Raw genomic sequence first — 18754 nt, forward strand, 5'->3', positions numbered from 1 at the left:
AATGTTATTTAGAGTAAAATAAAAATAATAAGTAGGGAGTTTTCATTCTGTCCCAGGCACTGTGCTCATCATTGTTTTATTTGATTCTTTTTTTTTTTTTTTTGCGGTATGCGGGCCTCTCACTGTTGTGGCCTCTCCCGTTGCGGACCACAGGCTCCGGATGCGCAGGCTCAGCGGCCATGGCTCACGGGCCAGCCGCTCCGCGGCATGTGGGATCTTCCCGGACCGGGGCACGAACCCGTGTCCCCTGCATTGGCAGGCGGACTCTCAACCCCTGCGCCACCAGGGAAGCCCTATTTGATTCTTATGTCCCCATTTTACAGATGAGAAAACTGAGGCTCAGAGAGGGAGCCCCATGCCCAGGGCCTCTACTAGGAAGGGGGAATGCTGATCCTTGCAGCCTGACTCAGCCCATGTGCCTTCAATCCCTCCTTTGCTGCCTCCCTGGCGGTAAAGCAGGCCAAGCTAGACAATCCTAGTGTTCCGTCCCATCTGTACTGTGTCATTGCTGTGTGACTCTGGGCAAGTGACTTTGCCTCTCTGAGCCTCAGTCCTCATCTGCAGAAAGAAGACTCTAGGATTTTCCCTGTGGTGTGGTTGTGGGGTTAGGTGAGATAACCGTGCACATAGTAGGCACTTTAAAAATGGGATCGCTGACCCATAAAAAGATCAGTTTAGTATTCTTAAAAACTCTCTGTAAGTTATACCAAGGAATGACTTTATGAATCAGTATATAAATCTTCCTTGTTTGTAGTAGCAGAAGTAGTCATAGTAGCAGTAATTCAAAATAATAATTAGCGTTGATGGACTGCTTCTTATACTCTAGTTCCTTGTGCATTATTATATCCAATCTTTTCTCAGTGCTAGTGTCGTTCCCATTTTACAGATGAGGAAACTGAGTCCCGGTGTGGTGAACCTCCTCTCCCAGAGCTACCAGCCAGTGGCAGCCCTTTTGTGTGTGACTCTCCTTGGAGAGTCAGCTGCACTTTCAAAGGCTCCAGGTCAGGGCTGTGGCTCTGTGTTGACGTTTCTTTTTGTTTTGCTTCCTCAGTGAAGGAAGCCCTTTCTGGGTGCCATCCTGTTTACCTGAGGCGTGGTGAGGCGCCGCTGTGGGAAGGAAGCCCAGGGTGTGCGGGGCCCACTGGCAGAGGGAGGCCAGCGGGCACGTTGGGTCCACCGAGGTCACTCCGTGAACTCCCGCCACCCTGCCTGCCCAGACATGGAGCCTGGGCCTTAGTGGGCACAGTGCCTGCCAAGCCCTGCCCAGTGCCCTGGGCTGGGCTGCGGAGTGACTCGTTGGGGAACTCCCAGGGCCCTTTGGCCTGGGAAGCTGCCCAAGTTTGTCTCTCCCTTTCATTTTAGGCCCCAGCCCTGGAAATCTCATGTCTTTGTTTCTAGAATGGATTGCCTGCCTGCCAGGGACTTGCTTGGCATGAGAAGGGGTCCGAGGCCATGGGAGAGAATACAGAGTATATTAGACTGAGTTATCGGCCACTAGTCAGGACCCCTGAGTACCTACTTCTCTGCTGTGTGTCCTTGGGTAAGCCCCTTCCCGCTCTGGGCCTTTTTCACAGGGGGAGGGGCAACTGGATGAGTAGATCCCAGAGCCTTTTATTCTTGCTGCGCCTTTTGGGAAGACTCAAGACCAGACCTTTGAAACGTAGGGCCCAGGAAAAAACCAAAAAAAACAACAACAAAATCCCACCCTTTGTTGAAGACCTACTGTGTACCAACTGCCTTGTTAGGGAGGTATTGCATCTACGTCTTCTGTCAGTCCTCAGAATGACTTGGACAGGTGGTATTACTAACCCATTTTACAGATGAGAAAACCGAGCCTCAGAGACCTGAAGCCTTCCTCAAGTCTCTTAGCTTGAGGCAAGAAGTGGCAGAGGCTGGATCTGATCTCAGGTCTGCCACCTGCCAACCCCTATGATAATAACTCAACGCAGTGTGTCCTCCCACCTCCCCATGACCATGTTGAAAATACCATCTCTCCCCTCAGAACTTCCCAGGCAGTGTATCCCTGTCCTCTTTTGGGATAGTTGGTCATTTTCATCTTTGTTATTAATTAAGCACCTACTGTGTACCAGGGCCTGGGCTGGGCCCTGGGTCTCAGAGGTGCCTGGGATACAGCTCCTGCCCTCCCAGAGGGGACAGATGAGGGGTTACAGGGCAGCGTGCCCAGGGCTGTGATGGCGGGTGTGGGGCCCATGGGGGCACCGGGGTGGGGACCCTGTTCTCCCGGCCCCGCCTCCTGGCAGCCTCGAAGCAAAACCGTTTCCCTTGACACGCTCAGACTTGGATGAGACGGGAAGCTTTGGCAACCAGCATTCCACCTCCTTCTTGGAGAGGTGAGGTGTGCCTGGTTACTGTGGGATTTAACTGCAGGGAGGAGATGATGAGATGTCCAAGTGTCGCCTTTAGCCAGATGCCTTCATCTCAGCCCCTCTGCCCTCCTCCTTTTCCTTCATTAAAGGGGGGGATAGGGTGAAGGGGGGCAGCAAAAAGCTCTGGAGGAATTTTTGGAATGCCCAGAATGCTAGCTGACCCAGCAGAGCAAGTGTGAGCCATCTGCCCTGGCTTTAGTGAGCTCGGCTGGGCGACCGCAGGGGCTTCCTGGGCGTCGCCCAGTTCCTGTGCCAAGGCCCGGGTCACCCCCCGGAAGGTGGCTCTTCTGTGGACCGCGGCAGCGGCCCACCATGATGACACTGCTCGGTTGAGAGCCATGCAGCCCTGGGGTCACCTGCTGCCTCTGTTTTGTCGCCAGCCCTGGGCGTGGCTTCTTCTCTCTGCATGGGTGTCTGTGCCATGGAGCGTGGGTGCTGATGCCCGTCTTTCAGCCCGGCCGGGAGCTCCCAGCGAGGTCACGTAGGTGAATGTTGGGGTGAATGACCAGTTGATGTTTGTGCTGGTCTACTGGGGTGGGTGGTGATGTTAAGTAAAGCCCCCACTGTGCGCATGCATCCTTCTGCAGTACCACGGGGTTTCTATATGCTTTACTATTTACACCTGGCCAGCCCTTCTGCCTGAAGGTCGTGGCAGGAGATAACTGTTCAGTGCTCTAACGGATGATTCTCAGTTCATTTTCCAAATTAATAATTTTTATTCTCTTTTTATCCTTAGTACAATATGTTTACGTCATGCTACAGTACATGTTCATTGTCAAACATTTACAAATACAGATAAACAGAAAGGAGGAGGTAAGACTCATACAATCCCACAGTCGAAAGATAACCTGGGCTCATGTTTTGCGGTGTGAGTTTTAGACTTGTGCATAGTACATGTGATGGAGAGATGTCAGCACTGCATTCTGCGGTTTAGAGTGTGGGCTTTATTCTCAGGTGGCTTGAATCCAAATCCTGGCTCTGGAATCTCCTAGCTGTGTGACCTTGGGCAGGTCACTTTCCTTCTCTGAGCCTCAGTTTCTCCTCCGTGAAGTAAGGTGGCTGTGAGGATTAAATGAGTCGATGTCTGTGAAGTGCTTAGAGAGATGCCTGGGATACAGCAAATGCTTCATGTTTACGAGCTACCGTTTTACACTATGCATATTTTCCCCTGTTTTGAGCGCTGCGCCCCTTTCTAGCAATGCTGTAATCTACAACTGGCAGGTTTGGACATTAGGCTGGGGGGGACACCCTGACCACCTCCTGGCAGGGCCAGGGCCAGCAGTGGGGGCTGCTGAGAATGGGGGTTGGGCCAGCTGGTTTGGCCGACACAGAGCGCTCCTGGCACGCTCACAAGCCGGTCCTGATCTTTATCGCTCAGGGATGCTTCCTGTCCCCACTGAGTCCTGGGCATTTGTCCAAATTAAAGCCGCTGGCTGGTCCCAGCAGCTGGAGGTGGCCCCTGTAAATGAGCTCACCGAGAACCCTTCTTCTTTCTCCCTGGGCGCCCGCACTGGCTTCAGAAGGATGGGCTCAGCCACAGCTGGGAAGAGGGGCAGGGTCGGCTGGCCACCTCTAAGCAGGTCTGAAACTAGGCAGTCACCTGGCACCAGTGGGGACCCTCAGAGAGAGGGAAGGGGTTTGGGGAGCCATCGGGCAGGACAGTTAATGGAGCCTGGCTTTCAGAAGTGAATTTGGGGCTGGCGACATCCATGGGGAGCAAGCGATGGCGTGCTTTACCAGCTCAGTGACCACGGGCGAGTTAAACAACCTCATCCGCCCTCAGTCTTCTTCTCTGTAAAATGGGGCTAATAGTAGGTCTCACTTTATAGGGTTGTTGACTATGATATGTAAAGGTCCTAGCACAACTGGACCCATAGTCAGCACCTCATCGTCATCATTTGTACATCTAAAACAACATGGACGGAGCCAGACACTATGCTAAGTGCTCCCTATGCGTTATTTCCTAGTCATGAATCGTCGTTGCTGTTATTAACACCGTTGTCCTGCTGTCTGATTCCACACTGCTTGGGAGTATGTTTAACCATGGCTTCACACCTTTGAGTGTGTGATGAAACACTCAGCACACAGTCAGTGATCAATAAAAGGCAACCACAGCGGTTGTTATTATTAGGTTTGCTGGCACTACACGCAGCTGGTGGACGACAGGCAGCTCCCTCACCAACCCAATGCCTGTCATTTGGAGCACCTGTCCCGTGAGTGTTCTTCTGGGGCTGACCTTGAAATCCAGGTTTGGGACTTCCCTGGCGGTACAGTGGTTAAGATTCCGAGCTTCCAATGCAGGGGACGTGGGTTCAATCCCTGGCTGGGGGACTAAGATCCCGCATGCCTCATGGCACAGCCAAAAAAAAAAAAGAAAACCAGGTTTTCCTTGTCCATTTCAGTGCCATGCCCCTGCCCCCATCGGCAGTCCTCCTGGCCGTCTATCCACTTCAGCTGCTCTGAAGGATGGTCTCCGCATCCTGGGGGTACCCCCAGCATCCTCCAGAGTGAATGTTGTACCCACGACACAGTACATCCCAAGCGTCTCTTCCAAATTTGGGCGTGATTAATCTGGCTGTTGTTGTGGAGGATGGTACAAAATTTGCACCCGCAAACTGTACTTTTAGGGGTGGATCATGGAGGCAGGGTGTTGGGAGGATAACTGCTCTTGCGGGCTGCTGCCTCGGGCTCTGGCTACAATCTTCACCTTCTGCTGGCTTGGAGTACGGGCGGGGGGTTTCCCTCTAACTGTGCTTCCACAGGCCGACCGATGCTGGGAAATCTTCAGTTCCAGCGTGTGTCTACTGTGAGGGGGCGGGGTAGGCGGCTGGAACAGGCCGGGACCCCAGCTGGTTTTCCCTTCTATCTGAAATCTAAGATCGTACTAGAGAAAGATGCTAAGTACTAAATATAATTCTTTGGGTAGTTCTTAGTACCGAAACAAGACAGAATCATTATAGAACACAAGCAAAAAATAAAAATACAAAATAAAAATCAACCAAAATTTTACCACCCAGGCAGATATCACAGTGATAACAACAACGAAAATAATAAGTTAATGTCTATCGAGCACTTGCTAAATGCTTTACATGCTTTGTCTCACTGCACCTACTCAGGAAAAGGTATTTCTGAGAGATTTGAATTCGGGACCCTGTGCTCATGAACGCATGGTCAGAACCACCCAAAAGATCTGGTCCCCCATTGATCCTTCCGTCGACCCCCTAGGATGTGCCAGGCACGTGCTAACTCACTTCATTCTCATGGTGACTCAGAGAGGCAGGAACTCTTCTTGTTCCCATTTTCCAGATGAGGAAACTGAGGTCCAGAGAGGTGAAGTCCCTAGCCCATGGTCACTCAGGAGGTGGGATGTGAACCCATGTAGAGCCTCTGTTTTGAGGATTTAATGCCTCAACTCTGTGTTTTCCAAACTCCAGTCATTCCTGTACCACCTTGAAAAGTTTTCATGTTTATGTACCACCTGGGACTGTTCCTCAGTTAATGTTTTTCTTGAACTTGACTCACTTTTTAAAGTAACAGCTTTATTGAAATACAATTCACTTACCATATGATTCATTCATTTAAAGCGTACAATTCAAATTACAGTTAAAAATAGAACTACCATATGATCCAGCAATTCCAGTTCTGGGTATTTATCCAAAGAAAATGAAAACACTATCTTGAAAAGACATCTGCACCCCCGTGTTCATTGCAGCATTATTCATAATTGCCAAGATATGAAAGCAACCTAAGTGTCCATCGATGAATGAATGGATAAAGAAGGTGTGGCATATATATATACAATGGAATATTATTCAGCCATAAAAGGAGTGAAATCTTGCCGTTTGTGACAACATGGGTGGACCTCAAGAGGATTAACCTAAGTGAAATAAGTCAGATAGAGGAAGACAAATACCAGATGATCTCATTTGTATGTGTAATCTAAAAAAAACCCAAACAAACCCCAAACAAAAACAAGACCTCCAGTACATAGATACAAAGAACAGATTGGTGGTTGCCAAGTGGGGGCTGGGGGCCTGGGGGTTGAAATGGGTGATCAAAAGGTACAAACTTGCAGTTATGCAACAAGTCCTGGGGATGTAATGTACAGCACGGTGACTCTAAGTTCATAATATTGTATTGCATATTGGAAAGCTGCTAAGAGAGTAGATCTTAAAAGTTTCATCACAAGAAAAAAACTTTTTGTAATTATGAGTGATGACGGATGCTAACTAGACTTATTGTGGTAATCATTTTGCAACATATACACTTGAACCTAATATAATATTGTATGTCAATTATACCTTAAAAAATTTTAAATAAAAAGAATTAAGAAAGTATATAGTTCAGTGATTTTTAGTATATTCACAATTTTAGGACATTTTTATGACCACAAAAAGAGATTTCGTATTCATTTGCAGTCATTCCCCACTTCCTTCCAATTCCCCCAGCCCCTGGTAACCATTAATCTACTTTCTGTCTCTCGAATTTGCCTATTTTGGACATTTTATATAAATGGAATCATACTGTATGTAGTTTTTATTCTAACTCCTTTTACTCAGCATAACGTTTTCAGGGTTCAGCCGTGTTGTCAAGTGTATCAGGACTCCATTCCTTTTTATGGCCGAATAATACTCCATTGTATGGCTCGACGACATTTTGACTCAGTTTTTAAAAACTTAAAAATATTAAAAAAGATGTTCAACGTGCTGGTTATATTTGATCTAAAGCATGGGGAAATACATCACTTAAAGCCTGTGTTTTTTTTTTACTATAACTGGAGATTTATTATATTCTAATACAGATCATTTATAAATGCAATTTCTTTACTCAAAAGTTCCCTCTCTTTTTGTCTGTGTACAATTTGCAAAACTATTCTGAAAGAGGAATATATGTGCGCAAGTCTGCAAAGACTGCAAGTTAAGAATATGGTAAATGCTTTACAAGTTACTTTCAAAAAACTATCTGCTGTATAACTGATTCACTTTGTTATAAAGCAGAAACTGACATCATTGTAAAGCAATTATACTCTAATAAAGATGTTAAAAAAGTTTTAAAAATTAAAAAAAAAAAACTATCTGCCACAACTGGGCCTTTACAGTGCCTTTTTCTTTTCTTTTTTTTTGGATAAAAATATTTCAATGCCAGCCTTCCTTCCGCTGCGTTATCACTGTGGTACATACACACCCCATGCCCTGATGTACTTGGGACCGTACATTGTAAACCCTTAACAGGCCACCCACAAAGTGAGCTGTTTTATCGTGTCCTGTCGTTGTTATATTTGGGGGAGGGGGGTGTGATGAGATATTTTCCATTTTGTCCCATGAATGAGAAAAACACAGTCTTCTGCTAGAACAGAGGAGAGACTTAAATTTCAGCGTTGACCGCTCGCATGCTGTACGCTGCCCCCGTCCACATATTGGGTTGAACGTGTGAAAGTGCCGTTTTTGTAGCCCAACAATGGTGGAATATGGTAATTTCATACGGTACAACCTGAGGATGACCCTACCAGGTCAGCAATATTGGTCCCTGTTTGCAGATGAGAAAACTGAGCCTCAAGAGGGAGGTGACTCAGCAAACACAGCCAGCACGGGCAGAACGGGGAGCCAAAGTCCCTACTCATTTCATATGGCCTCCCTTGGCTCTTGCAATGACACTGCTGACTCACCGGCGGTGGATGGGAGCTTTGGCTTATTTTTTCAGCAGCAGGGACGGGTTTCCCTGCACCATCCACGATCCCCTCCGTTCCGCGTGGGCTGGCCACGTGCCTACTGCATGCCCTGCGGGAGGCCGCTGGCTGGGAACCAAACAAGTCTACCCATCGCTGGTCTCCAAGGCCCCTGACAACCTGGTCCTTCCTCTCCCCATCCTGGGCCAGCGACTCGGGGCCCTTGGCCCCGCTGCAGCCGGCAACGCTGAGCCCTGCGCATCCCTCCCTGGAGGATTGGTCCACATTTGGCAACTCTCTGTCTACGGAGCAGGATGGCAGAATCCCCAGGGGCGGGCATTGGATCCGGGCCCTAACCAGGCTGTCTGGAGTTTTGTGCCTTTCCTTTGGAAGCCTTCCTTTCTAGGGGAGGGAACAAAAGGCCTCGAGTGCCTGTTTCTCTCAAGGTCACAGAGCCAGCTGGGAGCTGCTGCGCAGGGACAAGATGTTAGGATTCCTGCCACCTAATTCCTGCTTCTTCCCCCCGACACCCTCCCGGCCCCCTTGAGCCCCCCTGTTGTTGGAGGCACCCGTCCTTGCTGCCCCCCACAGCAGGTGTGAGCTGGCTGGGGGTGCTACACAGCCCCCGAGCTGTCTGGGTGGAGCTCCAGCACCCACTGGCCACCCGCCAGGGGACTTGGGGAGCCCATCGGGCCGGTCATGGCTTGAAGATAGTCCAGCACCCAGCACCCCAGCAGGTGGAGGAATGGGCTTGGCCCTTTCCCCACCCATCCCCCGCATGCTGGGGCCCACCCCCGGCTCAGCCCATGGGCCACCTGCCTCTGGCAGCGCCTGAGTGTGCCGGGTTTTGCAGGAGAAATGCTGCCTCGGTCCTCCCCGCCCCAGTAGGACAAAGCCTTCCAGGGACCCTGCCAGTGGAGAGGGGAAGGGGGAGACCGAGGCAGGGTAACTGGACCAGCAGAATCACAGCACAGTGTGGAGGACCACGGTTCCACAAAGAGACAGACCCCAGTTCCAGTCTTGCCTCTGGACAAGTCACATCACCTGCCTCTACTTCTGTTTCCTCATCTGCCAAATGGGTGTGATAGGCCTGCTTCAAAGGACTGATAAGGGTTGGGCCTGTAGTAGGGGCTCAGTAAATGGCCATGTAATGGGGGAGGGGGTAGATGGAGGAGAGCAGGCAGGCTCTTGTGTCCAGGAAGCCTGGGCTCAAGTCTTTGGCTTCACCATTTGCTGCTTGTGTGACTCCGGGCAAGTTGAGCCCCCAGCCTCAGTCTCCCTCTCTGTACAATGGGAATGACGGGAGAACCAATTTGAATGTGCTGTTATGAGGATCGATTGAGATGCTGCCTGTGAAGTCCTTATTAGCTTGGCATGTCTTTGGAAGCTGTTATTATGATTATTATTAATATAATAATAATGTCTCCACAGTATCCACATTGGATGCATCTGAGTGTGTTTATTGGATGACCTTGCAAACTTGGGGATGTGTTTCTTTGAAAAGGGGGAAACCAAAGGGTGATGGAGGCAGGGGGATGGATGATGTGAACCCTCAGGGGCCCTTCCTGTCCAGAGATGCTGGATAAAATATTGGTCCAAGGCCAGGGACTCTGTGTTCTGCTGTCTGGGCCCTTGACAAATGGGGTCATTGGCCTTGGTGAGGCGAATGGGTGGATGGTAGGCAGGATCCACCCCCAACTTCCTGCTGGGGTGTGAGTCAGAAACAGAAAGGCCTGAGTGTGTCCAAGTCCCTCTAACCCTGTGGTCACTTGGGGGCACCCACCTTCCCCCCCCTTCCCTCCCCCGGGGTTCTGGTGGGGCCCAGGGGTGTGAGGTGCTCACAGGTTGTTCTGTGGACTGGTTTCTCACCCTTAGATTCGCAGCGGGGTGGGGTGGGAGAGCTGGGGTTGCTGAAGCCCAGAGAGGGCAGGGTCTTTGACCTGTGTCACCCAGCAAGCTGAGGGCAGAGGGCTCTTGACTCTGGGCTCCGGGCAGGGACATTTTATTGCTGAATTGGCCTCTGTCCTCACTGAGTTTAATTTCTCCACTTTCTCACCTGCAGTACATAGTCTTTATTCCTTACTCATAAGTGGCACCTGGCATTAACCAAACCACGAGGCCAAAAATACACTCCCCTGGACCTACATATTTTTCATGTGGGTGTCCTCCAAAAGCTCAGAGGGGGGATGGTAATAACAGCCACCACCATCATATAGCTGTTAACACATTGAACACATGCTGTGAACCAGGCACGCTGCTCTGCGCTTTATAACGATTAACTCATTTCATCCTCCCAGTGGCCTCATAAGGCAGGGATTGTTATTTTTATACCCTTTTTACAGATGTGGTAACTAAGGTACAGAAAGGCAAAATAACTTGCCTAAGGCCACCATGGTAGAACTGGGATTTGAACCCAGGCAGCAAAATCTGCCACCAGATTTCAAAACTAAAAATGATATTAAAATTGTGGTGAAGTACACATAATGTAAATTTAGCATCTTAACCATTTTTAGGTGTACCGTGCAGCGGCATTAAATATGCTACCGTCATCGCCATCCATCTCCAGAATTCTTTTCACTTTGCAAAACTGAAACTGCACCCACTAAACACTAGCTCCCCATTCCCAGCTTCCCGCATCCCCTGATAACTGTTACTCCACTTTCTGTCTCTGTGAATTTGACTAGTCTAGATACCTTATGTAAGTGGGCTCATGCAATATTTGTCCTTCTGTGTCTGGCTTATTTCACTGAGCATAATGTCCTCAAGGTTCACCCACGTTGTAGCCTTTGTCAGAATTTCCTTCCATTTTAAGGCTGAATAATATTTCATTGTACATAAACACCACACTTTGTTTATCCATTCCTCAGTCGTGTACCTGGACACTTGGGTTACTACCACGTTTTAGCTGTTGCGAAGAATGCTGCTATTAACATGGGTGTACAAATATCGCTTTGAGATCCTCCTTTCAATTATTTTAGGTAGTTACCCAGAACTAGGATTGACGGATGGTATTTTTAATCTATCTATTTAATTTATCTATTTTTAATTATTTGGGGAACCACCATACTGTTTTCCACAGCAGCTGCACCATTTTACATTCCCACCAGCAACGTACAACCGCATCCCACCAACACCTGTTATTTTCTGTTTTTTTTTTTTAAAAAACACCAGCCCTCCTAATAGGTGTGGCTGGCACCTGATTTTTGTGAGAGATTCTTAGAAGCTGTATTTGTGAGGCCTCAGTTCCTGTTAGAATGTCTGCTGCATCATGGGATGCGTTTTCTGGAAATATTTTGGCCTCTCCCACCCGTCTGGGAACTTTCTCAGGATGAGCCCCAGGGCCGCCACAGGGATGCTGGCCTGGGTTAGATGCTGAGGAAACGCTAAAGAACTCGATTCTCACTGACCCCAGGGCACACCCCGGCACGTGTCTTTTTTTGGGAGAAACGCTTACGGCCCGGATCTTATTCTTCCGGGATGCTCTCTGGGCAACGTAGTCCCACCTTCTGGGTCACTGGGGAGGAAGCAGCGGCTGAATACCTGGCACTTGGCTGTTCAGAAGAAATACCCTCCCACCCCCGGCAGCTTTAAGAAAATACAGGTGCTGGGACCACCATTTGGAGGCTCATACTCCGTGGGTCTGGGGTGGGGCCCGAGCATCTGTTTTAAAAAAGAAATCTCCCCAGGTGATTCTTACGGGCACCTGGCCCAAGAGGCACGCCCATATAACATGTCACTCGACTCTGGCTAAAGCTAGGAATTTATCACAAAAATACCCGAGGGACATGTGTGTGTCTGCGTCTTCGCTAGAGTGAGTGAGTTAATGAATGAATGATGAATGAATGAGTGCTGAGTTCCCCAAGCTCTGTCATCCCCACACCATCTTCATAATTTTTGCCCCGTCTCTACAGGCATACCTCGGAGATACTGCGAGTTCGGTTCCAGACCACCACAAGAAAGCCAATACGATAAAAAAGCGAGTCACATGAACTTTTGGATTCCCAATGCACATAAAAGTTATGTTTACACTATACCGTAGTCTGTTAAGGATGCAATAGCATGATGTCTAAAAAGACAATGTACGTACCTTAATTAAAAAAATACTTTATTGCTCAGAAATGCTGGTCATCATCTGAGCCTTCAGCTAATCGTAACCTTTTTGCTGGTGGAGGGTTTGAAATATCGCGAGAGTTACCAAATGTGACACAGACAGGAAGTGAGCAAAGGCTTTTGGGAAACGGCACCTATAGACTTGCTCGACGCAGGGTTGCTACTGACCTTCAATTTGTGAAAAATGTAGTATCTTCGAAGGGCCAAAAAACGAGGTATGCCTGTATACTTTCTATGCTATTAGTCACCTAATACTTTAAAGCCACCCAACCTAGGTGTACTGAAACAAATCTATGTAAAAATTGGAAAAGCCGGGCTTCCCTGGTGGCACAGTGGTTGAGAGTCCGCCTGCCGATGCAGGGGACACGGGTTCGTGCCCCGGTCCGGGAAGATCCCACATGCTGCGGAGCGGCTGGGCCCGTGAGCCATGGCCGCTGAGCCTGTGCATCCGGAGCCTGTGCTCCGCAACGGGAGAGGCCACAGCAGTGAGAGGCCCGCGTACCGCAAAAAACGAAAACAACAACAACAAAATTGGAAAAGCCAGTATCTCTGGCCATAAACAGAAGTTTACTTTCAAGGTACAAAGGCAAGCAAACCGTGTCAGCAGATTTCAACTAAATTCAGTCATCCCTCGGTATCTGCGGGGGATTGGTTTTAAGAGTCACCCGGGTACCCAAATCCGCGGATGCTTAAGTCCAGTCTAGGATAGGCGGCCTTCCGTATCGGTGGCTTCCTCATCCTCGGATGCAACCAACGGCGGGTGGGAAACACAGTACACGGTGCGCGGTCTGTTGAATCCGTGGATGCGGAAACCCCGGATGCAGAAAGTGCGTAGGCGGAGGCCAGACTGTAAATGCTGCCACCCCCAAGGGTATTGCTCTCTTTATTACAAGGTGTAATTAGCAAATGTTACATAAGTGTTAAGGACAGGCTAGCGCCCGGTGGAGATGTTCTCCTGCCTGGAACTACTTTTCCTTCATGAGTCAGTGCTATTTATTGTCCAGCGCTTGGACTATGTGGCCTCCCATGCTTCATAGCTGCAAAGTCAGGCAATGAGGGCGTGAGGGAGGAGCCAGGGTGACAGGGAGAGTGGATTCCCGTGGGCGAGGCCCACCGTCTTGAGTGGCCATCGCCCCGAACTGCCCTGTGGGTGTGGGATTAACTCGAGCCCAGGGCATCCCTTGCCCCACGGCTGTCCCAGGACTGAAGAGGCTTTTATCTACAGGTTCATTGAGTTGAGACGGGTCCCTGCCAAGGAGGTCAGGTCCTGGGTCGGGCACAGAGCCCAGAGGGCGCGGACCTCGTAGCTGGGAGTCAGGAGGGAGAAGAGGCCTGCCCTGCAGCGCTGGAGTCCCTGTGGGGTGGACATAGGCATCCCGGCTCCTCGGATCACCGGTGTGGAGGCCAGCGGTGTGCCTCTTCCTGGAGCGTGACCTTGGGTGAGTCCCTTGACCTTTCTGAGCTTCCCTTGGTCTCTCTGAGCTTCCCTTCGTGTATCTGTCAGATTAATTCATTTGGAAACTACTGTTGGATGCCTGCTGGGGCTAGGCTCTGAGCCGCTTGCCGCAGGAAACCCGGCAGCTGAGACCCCTTCTCCCTGGGAGTTTATGGGCTGGCGGGGAGGCGGACATGGCAGGGAGGGGAAGAGGTGCAGGAGGCTTTGAAGATAGTCTGGGAGAGGTGCTTTAGCTGAGCGGTCGGCTCAGATTTTTCTGAGGCTGGTGTAACAAGTAACCACAATCTGTGTTACTTAGAACAACAGAAATGTATTCTCTTACAGTCTGGAGGCTAGAAGTCCAAAATCAAGGTGTCAGCAGGGCCACACTCCCTCAAAGGCTCTAAGGGGAACCCTTTCTTCTTCCAGTTTCTGGTGGCTTCCGGCAGTCCTCAGTGTTTCTTGGCTTGTGTCTGTATATCTGCATTTTCTTTTCTTATGAGGACACCAGTCATTGGATCAGGGCCCACCCTAATGCAATATGACTGCATTGAGACATCATTATGTCTGCAAAGACCAAATAAAGTCACATTCCGAGATTCCAGATGGACATGAATTTTAGGAGGACACTATTCAACCCACTATGCTGAGGAAGGGCCATTAAAGCTGAGACCTAAACGTGTGTGTGGTCAGGGAGGGTGGGGAGTTGGGGGGAGGGGGTCATTCAGGCAGAGGGAACAGCATGTGCGAAGGCTTTCCGGTGGGAGGGCAGCTGAGGCGAGTGTGACGGGGGCAGGGTAAACAAGGGGAGCTGTCAGGGCTGAGGGCAGAGAGACTGGGGGGCTGCAGCACGGAGCCCCGGAAAGGGGATGGATTTCATCCTAAGCGCCTCTGACGAGTTTAAACGGGGGCGTGATGTGATTGGATTCCCTTTTTTGGAAAATGGTCATCTTTTTTTTTCTAATTGAAGTACAGTTGACTTACAATGTTGTGTTAATTTCTGTCGTGCAGCAGAGTGACTCAGTTATACATATACATACATTCTTTTTTATATTCTTTTCCATTCACGGTTTATCACAGGATATTGAATATAGTTCCCTGTTTTGTTTTTTTTTTAAAACAAGGTTATTCTAACTATAGACGGGGAAGGGGCATGGCAGTGACCAGCAGTATACATGCTTTAAGGTTTACCCCAGCACATTTGCTTCCCACGAGTGCTTTAATCTTCAGAGCCCTGGCAGGGAGGTAGGGCAGTGCTAATATCCCTGAGGAAACGAAGGCCCAGAGAGGGTAAGCAGTTTTCCTAGGATCACACAGCTAGGATGACGAGCACTCAAGACACTCACCAATGTCTTCTGTCTTGTGAATGCTCAGGCACCTGGAGGTGAAGGTCTTTGGACCTTGAAGGTCCATTTTCAGAGACAGCTGGGATTCGGGGGCAGGGGAGATGCATTGATTTTACACCTGTTGCTGCCTGTGCTGTGTCATTTGCTCAGCCCAGGGAAGGTTTAGCTATGCGATGGGGATAAGGTAGCTTTGGCAACTTAGTGTGGAGTTAATTCCCTTATATCTGTGAGCTGCTAGGATCCTCCCCTTCAGAGCAGAGCTCCAGAGGAGAAAAAGCAGGCCAAGGGCAATAAACACTGCCCTGTTCACCAAAGAGCATTTTGGAGGGTTGTGATAAAATCTTGGGCCAAGGCCCAAAGGAAATGGCAGGATAGTTAAGACTGTCCCAGAACCTTTGAGCTGATGTTTCTGTGACATTTGGGGTGTCTATTCACATGGAAAAGAACTCTCTTCTTCTTGAGAAGTAAAAATTCGTATCTATTGGGATGAAACATTCCAAAGTGTGAACATGTTCATTGAACCCGTCCTGGGATTGACAACATAAATTAAGTACCATCTCCCAGGTATTGAGGACGCTAACATCCCCCTGAGAGACAGGCTTATTTGCTGGGTCTGAGATTCCCAGTGTGGGGCAAGGTCATTATTTCCTGCTCGGGTCTCTTGTTTCTTTAGTTCTCTCTTTGTCTCGGTGCTGGGGTCAGCGGGAGGGAGACGGAGGGGTTGCTCTGGAATGCCCCCCTTCTGATGAGGAGTTTTCTCCAACTGTGTTTTGAGAGAGCTGTGGGGTGCTGCCTGGGGAGACAGCTGAGCCAGACGCTGCTGACTCCCTCCCCAAGCCTAGCTGCTGGGACGGACTCCTCACCCGGCAGGGCTGAGAGATGCTGTGTGTGTGCGTGTGTGTGTGTGTGTGTGTGTGTGTGTGTGTGGCGGAGAGGAGTTAAACTTGGTTCGGGATCTGAGGGCTGGTTTCCTTCCTCTCCTGGTGAAAGGCCCTGTCGAATGAATCACATCCTCTCTTTAGCGTTCTGGGCCCACAGAATGTCAAGGCCAGCCTGGTGTTGTCAGAGGGACGCCCACCCAGGGGATGTCAGACTCTGGTTTGGGACTCCGTGGAGGGACTTTGGACCACCCCAAGGGGTGATGCCTGTAGCTTCCCTTTGAGGCATGTATATTTCATTCATTCATCCATCCATCCATGTATCCATCCATCCATCTGTCCTTCCACCCATCCACTCATTGCAAATCTGGGTGATGCTCAACCCCTTGCTGGAGACAGGTCCTTGGGTTAATCATCCACCCTTTGTTATTCCAACACCTGCTCGGCCTGGCCTGTGCAGCCCCCAGGGACTCACCTATGGAAGAGGCAGACAAGCTCCCACACCCTGGTCTGCCAGCTTCTCCTGTAAAGGACCAGATAGTAACTATTTTCAGCTCTTCAGATCATAAGGCCCCCATCACAGCTGCTGACCACCAGACACAATATGTAGCCAAGTGCATGCCGCCGTGCTCCAATCAGATTTTACTCAGGGACACTGAAACGTGGTTTTCCTATAATTTTCGTGTTGACACACGAAATGTTATTTTTTTGATTTTTTTCCCCAGTGGTTTAAAAATGTGTGGGCTTCCCTGGTGGCACAGTGGTTGAGAGTCCGCCTGCCGATGCAGGGGACACGGGTTCGTGCCCCGGTCCGGGAAGATCCCACATGCCGTGGAGCGGCTGGGCCCGTGAGCCATGGCCGCTGAGCCTGCGCGTCTGGAGCCTGTGCTCCGCAACAGGAGAGGCCACAGCAGTGAGAGGCCCACGTACCGCAAAAACAAACAAACAAACAAACAAAACAAAATAAAAATGTGAAAACCATCCTTAGCTCAGAGGCCCTACAAAAAGAGATTTGGCCCATGGGATTCTAGACAGAATCAAAGTGAGTAAGCCGACAGATCATTTTGGTCGGTGAGAAGGGTGATACAGAGGATACAGCAGTGAGACGGAAGCGCTTCTGTTTGGTGTTCAGGGAAAGCCCCTTTGAAGAAAAGACATTTAAGTGGAGAACTGAGTGGAGGGAGAGTCAGCCCCTTGTCCAGGCAGTGGGAACAGCGGGAGCAAAGGTCTGAGGTGTAGGGAGGAGTTGGCGGAGGGGGGTGGTGGTGCAAGTACAAGGAACAGAAAAGTGTGCGTGGCCCAAGCCAGAGGGTGAAGGGGAGAGATGGGTAGTGAGGTCCCGGAGATGAGAGCTCGGCCATTTTAGATTTTGATGAGGATGTTGCACCTCAGGTGTTTCCCCGAGGGATGGGAGAGCTGGGGTATTTATACTCCAACTCCTGGGGCGTCAACTCCTGGCTACTTCCGGCTGTCTTGCACCCAGGCCCCCAGGGCAGGGGAAAGCCCTCAGGCAGAGACTACAGGGCTTTTGAAAATTGTGGGAGTGTTCAGGGTTGCATAGGACACTGACAGCATCCACTGCACTGGGATTTAGTGCCTTTTTCAAGACCTAGCTCAGGTGTCTCCCCTGCAGGACGTCTTCTCCACTCCCCATCCTGGCAGCCCCTGGTCCTCCTTCCTCTGGTCCGCCTCAGCCCCCAGGTCAACCCCCATCCTAGTGCTTCAGGGCTTGATGCTGTAATTCCTCCTTGGTCTGGGTTGGGGCCACACATTGTTCCCAGATACAGGGTTTGGAAATACCTGGTGATGATGAGTTCAGGGCAGTGAGGCGGGGACCCCTGCCCTGGGGCGCTCACAGCCCTGGGGGGAGGCAGACAGTGACAGGTGGCTGTGTTGCAGGGGATGAGGGCTGGGGAGGCTGCAGCTGAAAAGCGGCTGCTTTCTGAGCTCCTACTGCTCGCAAACCCTGTGCTTCTCACCCCTGGACGATCCCTGGCGTCCCCCTGGGAGTTCCATAAAAATAGCCACGCCCAGGCTCCACCTGCGGAAATTCTAACTTGGCCCAGGACTGCATCTGGCTATAAATCTTGATCCAGTCCTTTGGGCTTGGAGTGCCAAACGCCTCTGTATTGGTTTCTTGTGGCTGCTCGAACAAATTATTACAGACCTTAAAGGCTTAAAGCAACAGACGTTTATTCTCTTCTGGTTCTGGAATCAGTTTCACTGAGCAAGAACCGAGGTGTCGGCTCCGTCCAGGGGCTGTTGGGGAGAATCCTTGCCTTTTCCAGCTTCTATAGGCTGCCGCGTTCCCAGTTGCCTTCCTGAATCTTCAGAGCCGCAGCTGAGCATGTCAAGTGTCTCTCTGCTGAGGCTGTCACATGGCCTTTTCTCTTCCCTAGGCAAATTCTCCCTCTGCGTCCCTTTTATAAGGACGCGTGTGACTGCATTTAGGGCCCACCCGGGTAATCTAGGCTTATCCTCCCATCTCAAGATCCTGAATGAAAGCACATCTGCAAAGACCCTTTTTCTATGTACGGTAACAGGGATCCTGCTTCTGGGGCTTAGGACCTGGATATTTTTTGGAGCCATTAATTCAGCATCGTGCTCCTGGTCCCGAGAATGCACCTCCTGAGCCCCCAGCCCGGGCAGGCACCTCCCCCCACAGCTAATCTTATGGACTCCTGCAAGGTTGGGCTCCTTATTTCTTCTTTCCAAGTGGGGAACCCGAGGCTTGCCGGGGGGAGAGTGGTTTTCTGAAACCAAGCTTGCATTTGAGTCTGACCTCGCATCCTTTGAGCCCTGAATCGTGTTGGCCTTCATTCCTCATGCTCCAGGGAGGGGGCAGCGACCGAAGTGCTGTAGCTAGAGAGGGTCCTGCTGAGCTCCCTCTGTGGGTCGCAGGATTCTAGAGACTACTGCCCTGGGGCTGGGAG

General features: G+C 50.2%; 1 protein-coding gene across 9 annotated transcripts in view; it reads left to right on the forward strand.

The window, feature by feature from the left end:
- The window catches only part of KIAA1671 (KIAA1671 ortholog), a 185991-nt gene that overhangs the window by 8454 nt on the left and 158783 nt on the right, over nt 1-18754 (forward strand). Inside the window, exon 1 of one of the 9 annotated variants that reach the window (XM_033837100.2) lies at nt 13258-13601. The exons of the other annotated variants lie outside the window; for them this stretch is intronic. The gene's annotated coding sequence lies outside the window, so the exon portion shown is untranslated. Of the gene's footprint in view, nt 1-13257; nt 13602-18754 lie in introns of those variants that run through there. 9 annotated transcript variants of the gene reach the window in all.

The sequence above is a fragment of the Tursiops truncatus genome, chromosome 13 (genome assembly GCF_011762595.2).
Source record: "Tursiops truncatus isolate mTurTru1 chromosome 13, mTurTru1.mat.Y, whole genome shotgun sequence".
NCBI lineage: Eukaryota > Metazoa > Chordata > Mammalia > Artiodactyla > Delphinidae > Tursiops > Tursiops truncatus.